We start from the raw sequence: 16047 nt of genomic DNA on the forward strand, positions 1-16047 counted from the left end.
CTCTTTTCGGTGGCATAAAATTTTAGTGTGTCACAGACAATTTCCGAATCATTCACCATGTGCAATGCTTATAAAAAAAGAGAACTTCCTTAAAACGGTAGGAAGCGTCTGCTATCTGCTGTTACGCAATATGAGAAATGCTTCTTTGCTCCCGCATCCGTCATCTCATAAATACTCATGATTGGAAACTCAATTGAAGACTGCTTAATAGATTATTGTTAATGAAGGGGAATCCATTCAGGGGCCAGGTCGTGTGTAAGCAGTTCCACATGAGGCATTAGAACTGTAGTAACTCTTTGCAAATATATGGGACGCAAGCCAACTCGTTAATGAAAGACATCGTAAGCACAAAAAGCGGGGCCAGATAATAAGCAACGAAAGCTGCTGTGGGGTCACGCGCGCTGTATCGAGTGACTCATTCATTCAGAAGCATCTTGCCCTCGCTCGCTACGGACACTGATTTATCTGGGTCCACAAATTTACTTACCGACAAAAGCAAAGGGCACAAGCTTGCCCGGCCACTGATAGCGGTATATTTAGTCACGTACAGTAGAGCCGGCAAAGCCTAGTTAATGAAGTGTTGCGGAAGGCCTTTCTTTCTTTCTTTTTCTGTAGGCGTGATTAGAATAAGATTGTATCCTTCAGATTGCTGTAAACACACACGTTGAACGGAGCAGCAAACGCATTAACATACAGGGAAGTGCGGATGTGTCCACTAACATAAAAAAGAAATAAAGCTGTTCAGAGCTGAGATATTTGAAAGACAGGGAGGCTGGAAAAATCACTGAAATCACATAGTAAGCTGTCTTTAATGAACATGGTATGCTTTTAACATTTGAATACAGTCGAAGGTTCTTGTATTGTATATTTGTATAGATTTTTTTCCATGGCTCGATCTCAATAAAGAGGGCGGATGAGAGGTATTTATTCAACATCTTTCTGTCATATCGCTCAGAAACCATGGAAAGTGTATGAAAGTAAGAATATTGCAACCAGTCAGTTCCAAAAAGAATTATGTTTGTCTTAGACTGAACTCCCAGTAAGAGCCCAAAGCACCCTTGGCCAGTCGGCTACAAAACAATATTTTAGTAAATCGTTCCCGTAGCACAGACCATTTGGGCTTCAGTAAAACATCGCTGTAGTATGGAATAGAATACTATTATCTTTAACTACTGGAGGTAGTTCGCATGTTTATTAACCCAAACATATTTTAGAATTATTGTCATACGAGAAATATTTTTAAAGTGTGTGTGTTTAACAGTACAGTGAAAGAGGATTGTAACTACACCGTATTGCAGTATGCAAGGCGACTTCCTTGGCTTTCGTTATTTCTTTGGCATTCGTTATTTCTTTGGCATTCGTTATTTTTCCCCTCCAGATTCATTTATGATGTGTGAACAACATTGGTGCGCTTATTCAGATCTAAATAGAGGTGTTCTTGCATCTAGCTTTTGAGAAGAGATGAGCAGCCGTAATTGGACAGTAAGATAGTCTTTTATCAAATATGTTTCACAACAGTTATAAATGAATTATGAAGAGAGCGTAAGTACGTGCTTACGTTTTGCGCCTTTTACACCTCTGTTGATATATAAATGTCACGATGGAATCTCACGTGGGCTCTCCATATATGATTTCTTTTTCTTTCTTTATTCATCCTGACCACTGCTTATAGCTTAGCGAAACCACAAACAGTTGTAAGAGAAGAGTATTTTTTCGCGTATTAAAGGCGCTTGTTATGCACATCAACTGAACATAATTCTTGCCCAAGCTATAAGTCAAAATAAACGAGTAAAACTGTTTCTCAGTGCTACTGCAGAAGTACCAATGATCTCCTCTTCTTAACCTCAGAGTGGTTGCTCTGTATGCAATTGTGATACAAAAAGTCTCATGGATAAGCCACAAGATGGAACTCTGAATCCAGAGCAATTCTCACCGATCATAAGAATAAAGAAGCCATTCTAGATTGTCTTCAACACATTGGAGATTAACAACAAGCAGACGACAATTGTGAATCCAACACATGGCCTAAAATTGAAATTACAACAGCCAAAATTTTCCTGTTGGTTTGAGGTATTTTATAAAATAATGCCCTAGGTACATATCTTGTATAGCGAAATATCCCATCTCAATAAAGCAAACAATAGCATCATCAGAAAACGAAAATTTGAAAATTAGGGCAGTATTGATATCATAAATGAGGGAGAACCAAATGTAGCAAAAAGGTAGGTGGGCTGATTTTGAGGAGGGGACCAAACAGTGATGTCATCGGTCCCATTAAATCAGTGAAGGATAGGGAAAGAAGTCGGCCGCGCCCTTTCAGAGGAACCATTCCCGGCATTTGTCTGAAGCGATTTAGGGAAATCACGGAAAACCTAAATCAGGATGGCGGGACGCGGGTTGGGCCCGTCGTCCTCCCAAGTAAGAGTCCAGTGTGCAAACCACTGCGCTACCTCATTCGGCAGCAAAAAGGAGCGAGGCCATGTCTACAACAAGGAATGTAGCAGCAAAGGAAGTCTGTGATATAATAATTGAGCAGAGCAAAAAGAGGTTTGAATTTGGTATAACTCTTCCCAACTACAGAAACCTATGTACCCCCACTTTTCCCCGAATTATCAAACTATCTATTTCGTGGTGCTCCAGGACGTGTTCCATCAACATATCCCTTCTTCTGGTCGTTGTGCCAGACAGTTCTTATCTCCCCAGTTTGATGCTATACCTCTTCATGCCATCTAGCTCTGCAGATGATGGAGATTGGATTAATGTATGACGAGATAAAAGAGATTATTCAGCTGGCTAAGGGAGAGGAAAATGTAATTGTAGTGGCGGACTGAAATTCGATAGTTGGAAAAGGAAGAGAAGCAAAAAAAGTAGGTGAATATGGACTAGGGGAAAGGAATGAGAGTACGCAGATTGGTGCAGTTTTACACAGAGCATATTTAACCATCGCTAACACTTGGTTTAATAATCACGAAAGAGACCTGGAGACTCCGGAAGGTTTCAAATTAAGTAAGTAATGGTAACACAGAGATCTCTGGACTAGATTTGAAACTGTAAGACACTTCCAGGGGCAAATGTGTATTCTGACCGCAATTTGTTAGTTATGGGCTGTGGATTAAAACTGAAGAAATTACAAAGAGGTACTAAATTAAGAAGATGGGAGACCTGGATAAGTTGAGAGAACCAGAAGTTGCTGAGTGTTTAAGGTTGCATTAGGCAACTATTGATTAAAACAGTGGAAAGGAATACAGTAAAAGATGAATTGGTAGCTTTGAGAGATGAAATGTTAAAGGCTCAAATAGGTGAAACGACAAGGCTATGGAAGTGAAACATGGGCGACAGTGTGTTCATACAAGAAGAGAGTAGTAGCTTTTGAAATTTCCTGTTCCAGAGGAACACCGAAGATTACATGTGTAGATCATGTGACCACTAAGAACGTACTGAATCGGAATGATAGGTGAAACGACAAGGCTATGGAAGTGAAACATGGGCGACAGTGTGTTCATACAAGAAGAGAGTAGAAGCTTTTGAAATTTCCTGTTCCAGAGGAACACCGAAGATTACATGTGTAGATCATGTGACCACTAAGAACGTACTGAATCGGAATGGGGAGGAAAAGAAGTTGGTGTCGTGACTTAACTAAAAGAAGGGATCTGTTGGCTGAATACATTCTGAGACATCGAGGTGGTCAGCAATTTAGTTCTAGTGGAAAGTGTGCCGGTTAAGAACTGAAGAGGGACACCAACAGATGAATAGAGTAAGCATGTTGAAACTGATGTGGATTGCAGTAGTTGTTCGGAGATGAAGCCTGTGCAGGAGAGTTGCATCAAACTAGTCATCTGATCACATCAGATCCTCAGCGTTCTCCTATAATACAACATTCAGAACCTAGTCTTCTCTTCTATTTAATATTCACAGTTTGCGTTTCCTTCTTACCTATCAGCCCAAAAAGTTTCTAGGGCGTACTAAAAAAGAGAAAAATTACGAATTTGGTTTTAATGCTACAGGTGCTCTGCATAGGCCCCTAATCTCCACGTACTCCAGTTCAACGAACAAAACTTTCATAAGACAATGTGAAACTGTCAGAAATGTCTTCTTTGGGACGTTGTTCAACTCGCGCGTCACGTTGGTATGAATATCGAGTATGTCGTCAAAGTGTTGTCCCTTCATGTGAATTCTGCACTTCATTCTCTTTGTGGTGTGTTCGTACTGGTAACATAAAGTCTCTCATCTGTGATGTTTTTCCAGTAAAGAATTATCCACGTTTTGCATTTCAGTTAAGTCGTTGATTTTGTTCTGGAGTCGACGTGTACAGGACAAACCTGACCTAACACAATGCCTATTAAGCAGCGTGAACAGAGTTTGAGACGTAGGAACTGTGGAACAACCAGTGTGTAGTTCAATGTTATTCGGGACCAATTTATTCTCTTAGGGAGCATTTACGAATCGAAAGTACGTCATACTATTTGATGTGCAGCAACAGGCACGAATAAATATGCTCCCTCATTGGTATTCGAGAAACCTTTCAGCTCGACAGTATACGGCCGTTAAAAAAGACTGAATTCCTTGCCTTAAAAGCGAACTGTGAATGAACGTTGGCGCCGCTTCGTGCCGCGGATTCCTGCACGTGTACCTGATGGATGGGCGACAAGGTGAAACCGGCTGCTGTGGCCGGCAACGGGCGATAAGAAGTCGAGCGGAAAAACCGGGCGCCGCGCTGCGACACGAGGAGACAGGAGACGGGACGAGGAGAGACGGCACGGCACGCGCCCGCCTGCCTGCCTGTCCCTAGCCTAGGGGTTGCGGCGGCGCGAGGGCAGTGAAGTTGGCAACGCTGGCAGCGCGGGCCGCGCCCTCTGGTATCACGTGCGGCGCAACAAGTGAAGCCCGGCTGCGCTGCCGCAACACGCTCCAATGGCCATCACACGAAATGATACGCTGCTGTTGACATAACCGACAGGTCATGAGTAATGACACGGGTGGGAAAGGGGGAGGGGAAGGGGAAGAGGCAGAGACGGACGGAGACTGTACTGTGATCAGGCGCGATTCACGGTGCAACTACACGCTTGTGTAGAGCGTCTACAGAACGTCTTTCATAAATGACATTTCGACCTGGACTGTTGTTAAATTCATTTTGAATCGCAGTTTCGGCCCTTGTACCAATCTCAAGTAACAGATCCAACAACACAGAATAAAAGATTACTATAAGACCAGTTTAGTTTAATGGACACATTCTATTCTCAAAAGTTTCTAAAATCCAAATTATTTTTTATTAGTTATTCCACATCCTGCCTCATTACGAAGCGCGTCGATACATCGTCATGCGTCTTAAAGAGGACATCATGTTCGTGTTAATCTTGTTAACCTCTTCCATGTGCATAATAGAACTGGAGTTTATTATTTCAGTTCCCCGCCAATGGAGAGGGTGGTACCAGGGGGGGAGGGGGGAGGCTGACAGCGGATGAAACTACTCTTCACCAAAAGATTACAAAAATTTGAAAGGGGGTTTCAGAACAGATAAAACAGATGATAATAAATTTTATTTAAAAACACATTAGTCCTAGACTGAGGTGACAAAAAAATCATACCTCCAGTTCTGTCGGACCTCCTTTCGACCGGCGTTGGAAGTCCCCTGCAGAAATATTGAGCCATACTGGCTCTACTGCCGTCCGTAACAGCAAAAGTGTGGCGGGTGCAGGATTTCGTGCGCGAACTGGCATCTCGATTATATACCATAAATGTTCGAAGGGATTTATGTTGGGCGATCTGGGTGGCCAGATCATTCGATCGAACTATCCAGAATGCTCTTCATATCAGTCGGGAACAATTGCAGCTCGGTGACACGGTGCCATAAAAATACCATCGTTGTTTGGGAACATAAAGTCGATGAATGGCTGAAAATGGTCTCCGAGTAGCTAACGTAACCATTTCCAGTCAATGATCGGTTCAGTTGAACCAGAGGACGCAGATCACACCACCATGGAGCCAACACAAGCTTGTACAGTGCCTTGTTGACAATTTGGGTCCATGGCTTCGTGACGTCTGCCCCACAATCGAACCCTGCCATCAGCTCCTACCAACTGAAATCGGGATACATCTGATGATACCACGGTTTTCCGGTCTTATAGGGTTGCAACTGATATGTTCATGAGCCCAGGAGAGGCGCTGCAGACATTGTCGTACTGTTGGCAAAGGCATTCGCGTCGGTCGTCTGCTACCGTAACCCATAACGCCAAATTTTGCAGCATTGTCCTGTCACACAGTGTTTCCTGTCTGTTAGGACTTACTACTACACGCAAAGGCCGCTGCACTCGGTCGTTAAGTGACGGCTGTCGGCCACTGCGTTGTGCGTGGTGAAAAGTAATGTCTGAAATATGGTATTCTCGGCAGACTCTTAACACTGTGTATCTCGGAATATTCAATTCGTTACCGATTTCCGAAATGGGATCTCCTTTGCGCATAGTTTCATCTACCATTCCGCGTTCAAAATCTGTTAATTCCCGTCGTGTGCCCTTAATCGCGTCGGAAAGCTATTCACATGAATCACCTAAGTACAAATGACAAATCTGCCAATTCACTATTCTTTATACCTTATGTACGAGATACTACCATTACCTGTGCACATCGCTATCCCAAGACATTGTCAACTCATTGCATATTATTTTTGAAACTTTGTACATGATTTAATATTACAGTTAAAATGTAATCTGATGATAATGTGAATGACGAGAGGGTGTAACGGTGGTGCAAGCATATGATCAGGGTTATGGTGGCGGTGGAATGGTCGTTTGATTGTGGGGCTCTGTAGAACGACAGGTAGCGACGAAAAGTCATTAACGTGTAGGTATTAAACTGGGAGGACGGTGTGAGGTGGGGCATTGTGACTAGGGCTAGGGAGAAGGGTATATCTCGTGCTGTATTTCATCGTTGGGTAGTAGTGTTGGATGAGGTCACGACATGAGAGGATGGATAATGAACGCATTGAGGAGTGTTGAAAATGGGATATGTAGTGGCGCAGCAGGCTGACTGGATGATGATAGTGGGTAAGATATTGGGTGCCGGGACTGGGTTTTGCGATTAGTACATATATTGCGCTAGAAGGTGCTCCAGGTAGAGGCTGTGGGAAGTGAATCAGTTGGTATAGGACGCGAGTTGGTGAAGTTAGTCGGGTGCAGAAGGCGAAGCCGAGTGGATGTCTTTTTAGGATTCAAAAGATTTATAAAATTTTCTTGAGGCAGAGGTCCAGGCAATCTTGGCAGGAGTTTGCATAGGGAGTATGAGGGATTTATAGTTCAGGATAATGGTAGAAAGATGTAAAACCCAGGTGCGATCTGTTGGTAGTTCGTGGTTATCGGATTTGTGCATTTCATGGTATTTTTCTATCAGTGATTAGTCCTAAACACTTTACTGTGTTAGAGAGTTGAGTTGGTTGTGGATTGAGCGGTGGAAATCTCAAGTTCCCCCATATTACTCCACTCAAGGAGACTCAAGTGCGGTTGGAGGAGGCTTAGGTGGAACAGGATTTGTTCGTCTATTTGGAAGTATATAGCACTTCACTAAAAACGGGAACGGTATGTCAAACTAGATGTTGCGACAGGAATTCACTAAGCATATTTCAAATACGTTACTTACAGTAGTGATTTCTGTCGAATTCACGTCATAGTGCACTATCATCTATGTGCGTGTACCAGGTAGGACACATACATTTGTAGTTTCAGCGCTGCACACTATATGTATAACGCTTTACATTGCGTTCTATACTAGGGAATTACTCTACTATATGGAGCCCATATGTAGTAGGTATTACACGAGATACCGAACGAATTCGGAGAGGTCGATATAGTTCATATTATATTGGAAGTGAGATATTCTGGGAACCTAATCTACATCTACATGAATAATCTGCAAGTCACATTTAAGTTCCTGGCAATGTGTTCATCGAACCACCTTCACAGTTCTCTCTTATTCCAATCTCGTAAAGCGCACGGAAAGAACGAACACCTATATCTTTCCGTACAAGCTCTGATTTCCCTTATTTTTATCGTGGTGATCGTTTCTCCCTACGTAGGTCGGTGTCAACAAAATATTTTCGCATTCGGAGGAGAATGGTGGTGATTGAAATTTCGTGAGAAGATTCCGTCGCTACGAAAAACGCCTTTATTTTAATGATATCCAGCTCAAATCCTGTATCATTTCTGTGATACTCTCTCCCACATTTCGCGATAATACAAAACGTGCTGCCCTTATTTGAAGTTTTTCGATGTACTCCTTCAGTCCTATCTGGTAAGGATCCCACACCGTGCAGCAGTATTCTAAAAGAGGACGGACAAGCGTAGTGTAGGAAGTCTCCTTATCGGATCTGTTACATTTTCTAAGTGTCCTAGCAATAAAACCGTCTTTTGTTAGCCTTCCCCACAACATTTTCTGTGTGTTCCTTCCAATTGAAGTTGTTTGTAATTGTCGTTCCTAAGTATTTAGTTGAATTTAAGGCCTTTATGTTTGACTGATTTGTCGTGTAACCGAAGTTTAACGAACTCCTTTTAGCACTCATGTGGATGAAATCACACTTTTCGTCAATGGTAATCTTTGGTAGAAAGGCGACGGTGTTCTCGCGAAACCCTGTTTGGCAAATGTGGAGAACTGGTATTATAGGAAGACAGCATCGACGCTTGCAGAATGTCTACGCAGACCTGGCAGTGACCAATAACATTGAAAGTCGTTGGATGAGACGTCTGTCATCGTCGCAACAAGTCTCGCAAACCTGACCGATCTCTCTCGTGCGCCGGGCGCACAGCTCTGACTCCAGCAATGTTGGAACGTGCGCACTCTCTCATTCGGTGTGATCGACGGATCACAGCCAAATATCTCGCTGCACAACTGGACTTCTCTGTTGGCAGTGCTGACACATTCATCCACAAGTTGGGTTACTGAAAGGTGTGTGACCGCTGGGTTTTTCGCCGGCTAACCCAAGTGCAACGAAGAACGTCTGTGCGGAATTGCTCACGTGTTACGAGGTTGATCGAGACAATTTTTTGTCGAAGATCGTCACGGGCGATGAAATATGGGTTCATCACTTCGATCCGGAAACAAAATGGCAATATATGAAGTAGCGCCATGTCTGCTTTCTTCCGAAGAAAAAGTTGAAAGCCGCACCCCGAGCCGGTCAAGTCATGGCGACGGTCTTTTGCGACTCTGAAGCGTTTGTTCTGCTTGATTGACTCTCTCATGGTGCAACGATCAATTATCAAGTGTATTGTGATACCCTCAAGAAACTGAAGAAATGTCTTTAGCGTGTTCGTCGTCACAAAAATGGAGACGAACTTCTCCTTCTCCATGACAACGCCAAGCCTCATACAAATCTGCGCAGCCGAGAGGAGCTCACAAAACAATACTGGACTGTTCTTCCTCATCCACCGTATAACCCCGATCAGCACCTTCCGACTCCTATGCGCGTGGCTCAATGAAGGATGCTCTCCGCGGGAAGCAGTAAGTGAATGATAGGGAGGTTATTGATTCAGCAACACGTTGGCACCAATGTGGAGCAGTAGAGTGGTATTATGCGGTCATAGAGGCCCTCCTATTAAGATGGCGTAAGGCCGTCGCATTGAACGTAGATTATGTTAAAAAATATGTGGTTTTGCAGCCAAAAGAATGGGGACTGTACGATAAATGTGAATCAAGCTTTATCGTATTCCTTATTGAACACCCCTCGTATTTTCTTTCGGGGGCAACAAAAGACTTAGAAGATTCTTTTAACGGAATGGATAGGATATTCAGGAGAAGTTGTAAGATGAATATCGACAAAATGAATCAGATTGTAATGGAAGCAGAGGTGAAGGAGAATGAAGTAGATTTAACACATGAATGGTTACAGACTGTGGAATAGGTGTATAGGTGTACATGCCTGCACACACAAAAATCGAAGAAAGTCACGGTTTTGGCGTCCAGTTCTCCAAATAATCAGTATCGAATTTTGACTGGGCGTGTCTTGTGACAGTAAGGCCTAAGTCTTTGGAGGAGTGTGACGAACGGGTGGCACCTGGCGGCTTCAGAATGAGGTCGCGTCTGTGACGGTGCTCAGCTGGCGCGCCGTCGCCGCTGTGTGGTCCCGCGTGGGCGGACCGAAACGCATTCGCGCCGACGTTAACAAGGGCCCTCTGTTCCAGCAAAGGCGCGCCGCCGGCTGCGATAAGGCTGCACCCATAGCCTCGTGTTCCCGGCTTGTACAATTATCACACGGCCGCATTTTAGCAAATCTATGGACAGATTGAAGCATTGGGTTACACCTGTTTATCCAAAACAGTTAATTATTCTTGTGTTCCTTTGCCTCCAAAACGTGTTTCAGCACACATGTGGGTCCTCAACGATTTCTTATTCGACTGAAATCTGAAAATAAAGGACCTTGGCAACATAAACTACTGGCCATTGCTACGCCAAGAAGAAATGCAGATGACAAACGGGTATTCATTGGACAAACATATTATACTAGAACTAATATGTGATTAAATTTTCACGCAGTTTGGGAGCGTAGATCCTGAGAAATCAGTACCCAGAACAACCACCTCTGGCCGAAATAACGTTCTTAATACGCCTGGGCAATGAGTCAAACAGAGCTTGGATGGCGTGTACAGGTACAGCTGCCCGCGCACTTTCAGCACGATACCACAGTTCATAAAGTGTAGTGACTGGCGTATTGTGACGAGCCAGTTTCTCGGCCGCCATTGACCGGACGTTTTCAATTGGTGAGAGACCGGGAGAATGTGCTGGCCAGGGCAGCAGCCAAACATTTTCTGTATCCAAAAAGGCCCGTACAGGACCTGCAACATGCGGTCGTGCATTATCCTGCTGAAATGTAGGGTTTCGCAGGGATCGAATGAAGGGTAGAGTCACGGGTCGTAACACATCTGAAATGTAACGTCCACGGTGCAAAGTGCCGTCAATCCGAACAAGAGGTGACCGAGACATGTAACCAATGGCACCCCATACCATCACGCCGGGTGATACGCCAGTATGGCGATGACGAATACACGCTTCCAATGTGCGTTCACCGCGATGTCGCCAAAGACGGATGCGACCATTATGATGCTGTAAACAGAACCTGGATTCATCCAAAAAATGACGTTTTACCATTTGTGCACCCAGGTTCGTCGTTGAGTACACAATCTAAGGCTCTCCTGTTTGTGACGCAGCGTCAAGGGTAACCGCAGCCATGGTCTCAGAGCTGGTAGTCCATGCTGCTGCAAATGTCGTCGCACTGTTCGTGCAGATGGTTGTTGTCTTGCAAACGTCCCTATCTGTTGACTCAGCGATCGAGACGTGGCTGCACGATCCGTTACATTCATGCGGATAAGATGCCTGTCATCTGGACTGCTAGTAATAAGAGACCGTTGTGATCCAGCACGGAGTTCCTTATTACCCTCCTTAACCCACCGATTCAATATTCTGCTAACAGTCATTGGATCTCGACCAACACGAGCAGCAAAGTCGCGATACGATAAACCGCAACCGCGATAGACTACAATCCGACCTTTATCAAAGCCGGAAACGTAATGGTACGCATTTCTCCTCCTTACACGCGGCATCACAACGACGTTTCACCAGGCAATGCCGGTCAACTGCTGTTGGTGTATGAGAAATCGGTTGGAAACTTTTCTCATGTCAGCACGTTGTAGGTGTCGCCACCGGCGCCAACCTTTTGTGAATGCTCTGAAAAGCTAATCATATGCATATCACAGCATCATCTTCCTGTCGGTTAAATTTCGGATCTGTAGCACGTCATCTCCGCGGTGTAGCAATTTTAATGGCCAGTAGTGTAATTTGCAAATGTAAAACAGGCTTAAAAATTTTTATTTATTGCGGACTTGTAGCTTAACTACTAGTTAGTCAGGCTTTGTAGGACATTCATTACTAGGAGATTGGACGACTATTAATTAAGATACGAGACCGCAACAGATAAAAAATATTTTAGGGGTAATTGTAAGTCGCAAATGTTATCACAAAACTTTTTCTGTGGTAGATGATAAAGCCACGCAGTATTCAATTTTTCTATCGTTGTAGCAACGAAGGGTAGATTTTTCCCGTGATTTCAGATTGAAGTCATTGGTTGGGCTGTTTCCTATAACACATACAAATTACAGCTCTATCTATATATTAATTACAGAGAAATTTACAATTTAGTTAAAAAAGATATTGCGGGTTAAAGTCCCACAGTTCGTGTCTTTTACTCATTAGAGCTAAACATGGCCACAACACAACAATTTCACAAAGGGCTATTTGAAGGGTTTAAACTGAAATGTCTCGTAATTTCCTGCTTAAAAATACTTTCAATAATGACACATTCTTAGTCACGAAAGGACAATTAGTAGGGCAACCTGAAAGAGTTCAGTTACTGAGGCTAAGCTATCTAGGTACCTAGTAAATAGTGTACTTTTCTGGGTCCTCTGAGTCTTCCTTGAATCCCCCGATTCTTCTTCTTTTTTTCTTCCTATTCGAATACTTCTTCGCCAAATAGTAAGTCAATGTCTATATCTGAGCTACTGCCATGATGTGAGAAGTCTGAAACTGACGCTGAAGAATAATTAGCTGGCTGTTCGATCTGTTTTGTGCTTTATTGGCATTGATATAATGAAAAACAGCTTACTCGTTTCGTTCCTATGCCACAATCTTTTCTTTCATTGGCACGTCATTCCTTCTCAGTTAGAAAGCCTTTCTTATCTCATATCGTGCATTCTTCTTCCATCCGTTGATTAAATCTTCAAGACAGATTAAGATTATTTTACTCGGTGGGTGCTGTCATCTTTGGTGGGGATTATCATTGTAGAATTGTTTTCACATTGGAGTTGCAGGGATATACCCCCAAAACACCTGCGTGGATTTCCCCATTTCGCTATTTTCTGAGAAGTGTTCTATTCTTGATTTTGAGGAGCAACTGGAACAATTATTTCCACGCGAAAGTGAACCTTAAATGCAGTAGTGTCAACGAGTAAATCGTTGATTCTTCACGATTAAATAAATAGTCAGAGAGATGCCGAGGAGAGATGCGAAGTCTGACATGGGGTTTCAAGCGAAGAATGGTGAGCAGGAACTGTTCGTTCCTCTGCTGGCAAAATCCTTGCGATTCAAACATTTCCTCATCCAGTATTCAAACAGACTATCTTCGAGTTGGGCGCCACCGCTCAAGCGTCCGCTCATCTAGTGGGAGCCTTTGGAGTCGTGCAGTGAAGTGAGTCCATAGCCTTGAGCAGATGAATTTTATTTTTAAAGTTGTCTTGGGATGAAATAACGGAAGGATGCGTATATGTGAAAAAACTGCTAATTTTTATGTATAACTTCGAACTGCCTCAAGATATGTCACATCTTGAAGAAAAAGAATAGTATTACTGATCGTACTACGAGTAGTAGCCATCCTCGAACTGCACGGAATAGTCATGGATCTCCGGAACTGCATCTGGCACGTGGTAAAGCTATTGTATGTCTTGGTGTAGCGGGCAGCGCAGAATGCAGCTCGGCTGGCTGGTGCCGACAGGCAGAAGGCGGCGGAATGGCCTCGCAGTCCGCTTTTTGTAACCGCCTCCTCCGGTAACTGTTCGTAGCAGGGCGTTACGCCACGTCGACTCTTATAGCTCTGCGTCTGGGCTTGCGTTTCTTGACTCGCCAGCGCCTGCCCCAGAGCTAAGGCCGAGTCGTCGGAGTCCTTTCCTGTGATCCCGAAGCTACGAACTGTGTTGGATGTTATCTTTGAAACGTTTCTTCCGTTCGCCTTCGGAGCTCCAGTGTCGATGCGCAGTCGCGTCCGGAATCCACCTACTCTCGGCGTCCTGCGACGCGCGAGGGAAATTATGCAATGTACTGCTCTCGCAGATATAATTGAAAACGCGTTTATTGGCGGACAGGGATTAATTATTTACCCTGCTACATTAACCGTCACTTCTGAAGCGTCACCAGCCTGAATTTGACCTGCGACACTACACTGCGTTAAGCTTTTTTGAAATCCAAAGACAATTACTCAAAGCCCTGTAGCTGTGTTGATTCCCATTTCTTCGGTAAGGCGCACTTTTACGCGACGGTAAATCAGTTGTCTCCTTTCACTGTATGGTTTAGATGTGGAGTTACAACATTCCGTCGGTACCTAGTGTTTTCGAGACAGACCTCAGATCTAGGTCCTGGTTAAACTTAATATTTGAGTAAAATAAAGAATCAAAAGACAAAGCTACACTGAATCGAGATTTGTACTTCGATGCTTTTGAATAATACCCGTTCTTGTTTACATTAGCAGTATAGGTAAACGTGAAGTTTTACTGATAATGCTAGAAGTTTGCCGTGCTAGGACGTTGGTAGAATAGGTACTCAGTTTTATGGATTGGACACTGCTATCGGCTAAGGACGCAGCCGGCAGAGGTCTCGCCCATCCCGCTCGCGTGCAGTAATTGATTCTCGAATCGATGCTGCCGTCGGAGTTACTATGCGTGGCTCCAACCCATTATCGAAATATCGGTTATCTTCGTGCGTGATGACCACTTTTTGCTGTTAGCTCATTTCCTTCACTTTTATAGTTTCCTCGTTTCTATTAAGTAAACACACTGGCGTTCGTCATTTTTATGTCTTACGTTGGTGAATCTCTGTGTCCATTTGTCTCTAAAATCAAGGGCGGATTAATAGGTTTCTTTTATAAAACACTAAAACAACAGAGTATCTAATTTCTGGAAGTACCCAATATGATGCATTTCTCATTACGCAATTCAACATTTTAAGAACTATATAAGTATATAATGTCGAAAGCTCCAAGTAGATAGAGATCTGGTCACGACAGTAAACTATTGCGAAATGCAGGAAGATCTGCAGAGGACGGGCGCTTTGTGTTGAGATTGTCAGTTTATCCTCGACATCAACAAAACGTATTTTGCATAAATAACAGAAAGACCTATTATTGTAAGATTACACGATATCCGAACAACCACTGGAATAAGTCACATCCTTTAAATATCTGGAATTACGCGTGTGGAACGATTTAAAGTGGAACGACTACTTAAAACTATTCGTAGATTGAGAGTCATTGCAAGAATTCTCTGGAAATGAATGCCCGCGAAGGTGATATCTTACAGGGGTATGGTTCGGCCAGGGCTTGAATATTGCTCCTCAACCTGAGACCCTTACCATGTAGGATTGAAAGAGGAAATACAGAAGATCCGATGAAAAGCCACGCTGTTAGTCGTAGTTTCGTTTAGTTGAAGCGAAAGCTTCACGGAGATTCTCGTGCATTTCCAGTTCAGAGTATGTATCACGATGTGGTTTGTTGTTAAAATTCCGAGAGCTACCAGTCGTAGAAGAGCCGACCAATATATTATTTTCTGTTTCAGACGTCCTGCGAAAAGACCACGAACGTAAAAGTAGAGGGCTTCCAACACTAATTAGGCTTGTCTAAAACATTCTCGGACTTCTTGCTGTGTCAGTTCAAGGTAAACCCTCGAGCTATCGACGATTAGGTCCATCATCTTCATCAAGAGCAAGTGACTGTCTAAACTGCTGCTGTGGTGGCCTTATATAGCCCATAGACGGCTTCTGATAGTGGCGTAAACATTGCGACGAATAGCTCTGCTTCTACTCCGCATCGAGAGCTCGCTTCCATGCACTGCTAGGATTACATTCTCTGTCGCCGTTCAAGTTCGTCTTGCGTATTCGTATTTTTATAATCTCTCTAATTATAAAATTCCAGTATGTAGCACCCTGGTTCAATAATTTTATTTTGTCAAACAGTATTTTTTGTTTGTTTGTGAGGCTGTGTTCAACTGCAGATTTCTCTAGTTTTCGATTTTTAATATGTCGTTGATGTTCTGCACAACGGTCGGAAGCCGTACGGATTACTTACTTGCCCCCTGACGAAGACGATGGAAGTAACCGTCTAAAGCTCGAGGTATTTTCTTGAACTGACGCAGCAGAAAGTCTGAGAATGTTATATACAACAGTGTCGTCGCGAATTACTTCGTAATGCAAATCAGCCTTACCCGTAGTTGTTCCTGCTTTCTACCATTATCCATTGGCTCTACACTGCGC

General features: G+C 43.5%; 1 protein-coding gene across 2 annotated transcripts in view; it reads left to right on the forward strand.

The window, feature by feature from the left end:
* Positions 1 to 16047, forward strand: part of LOC126268147 (ETS-like protein pointed) — a 739728-nt gene that overhangs the window by 148929 nt on the left and 574752 nt on the right. The window lies entirely within an intron of this gene.

Source organism: Schistocerca gregaria, chromosome 4, assembly GCF_023897955.1.
Source record: "Schistocerca gregaria isolate iqSchGreg1 chromosome 4, iqSchGreg1.2, whole genome shotgun sequence".
Taxonomy (NCBI): Eukaryota; Metazoa; Arthropoda; class Insecta; order Orthoptera; family Acrididae; genus Schistocerca; species Schistocerca gregaria.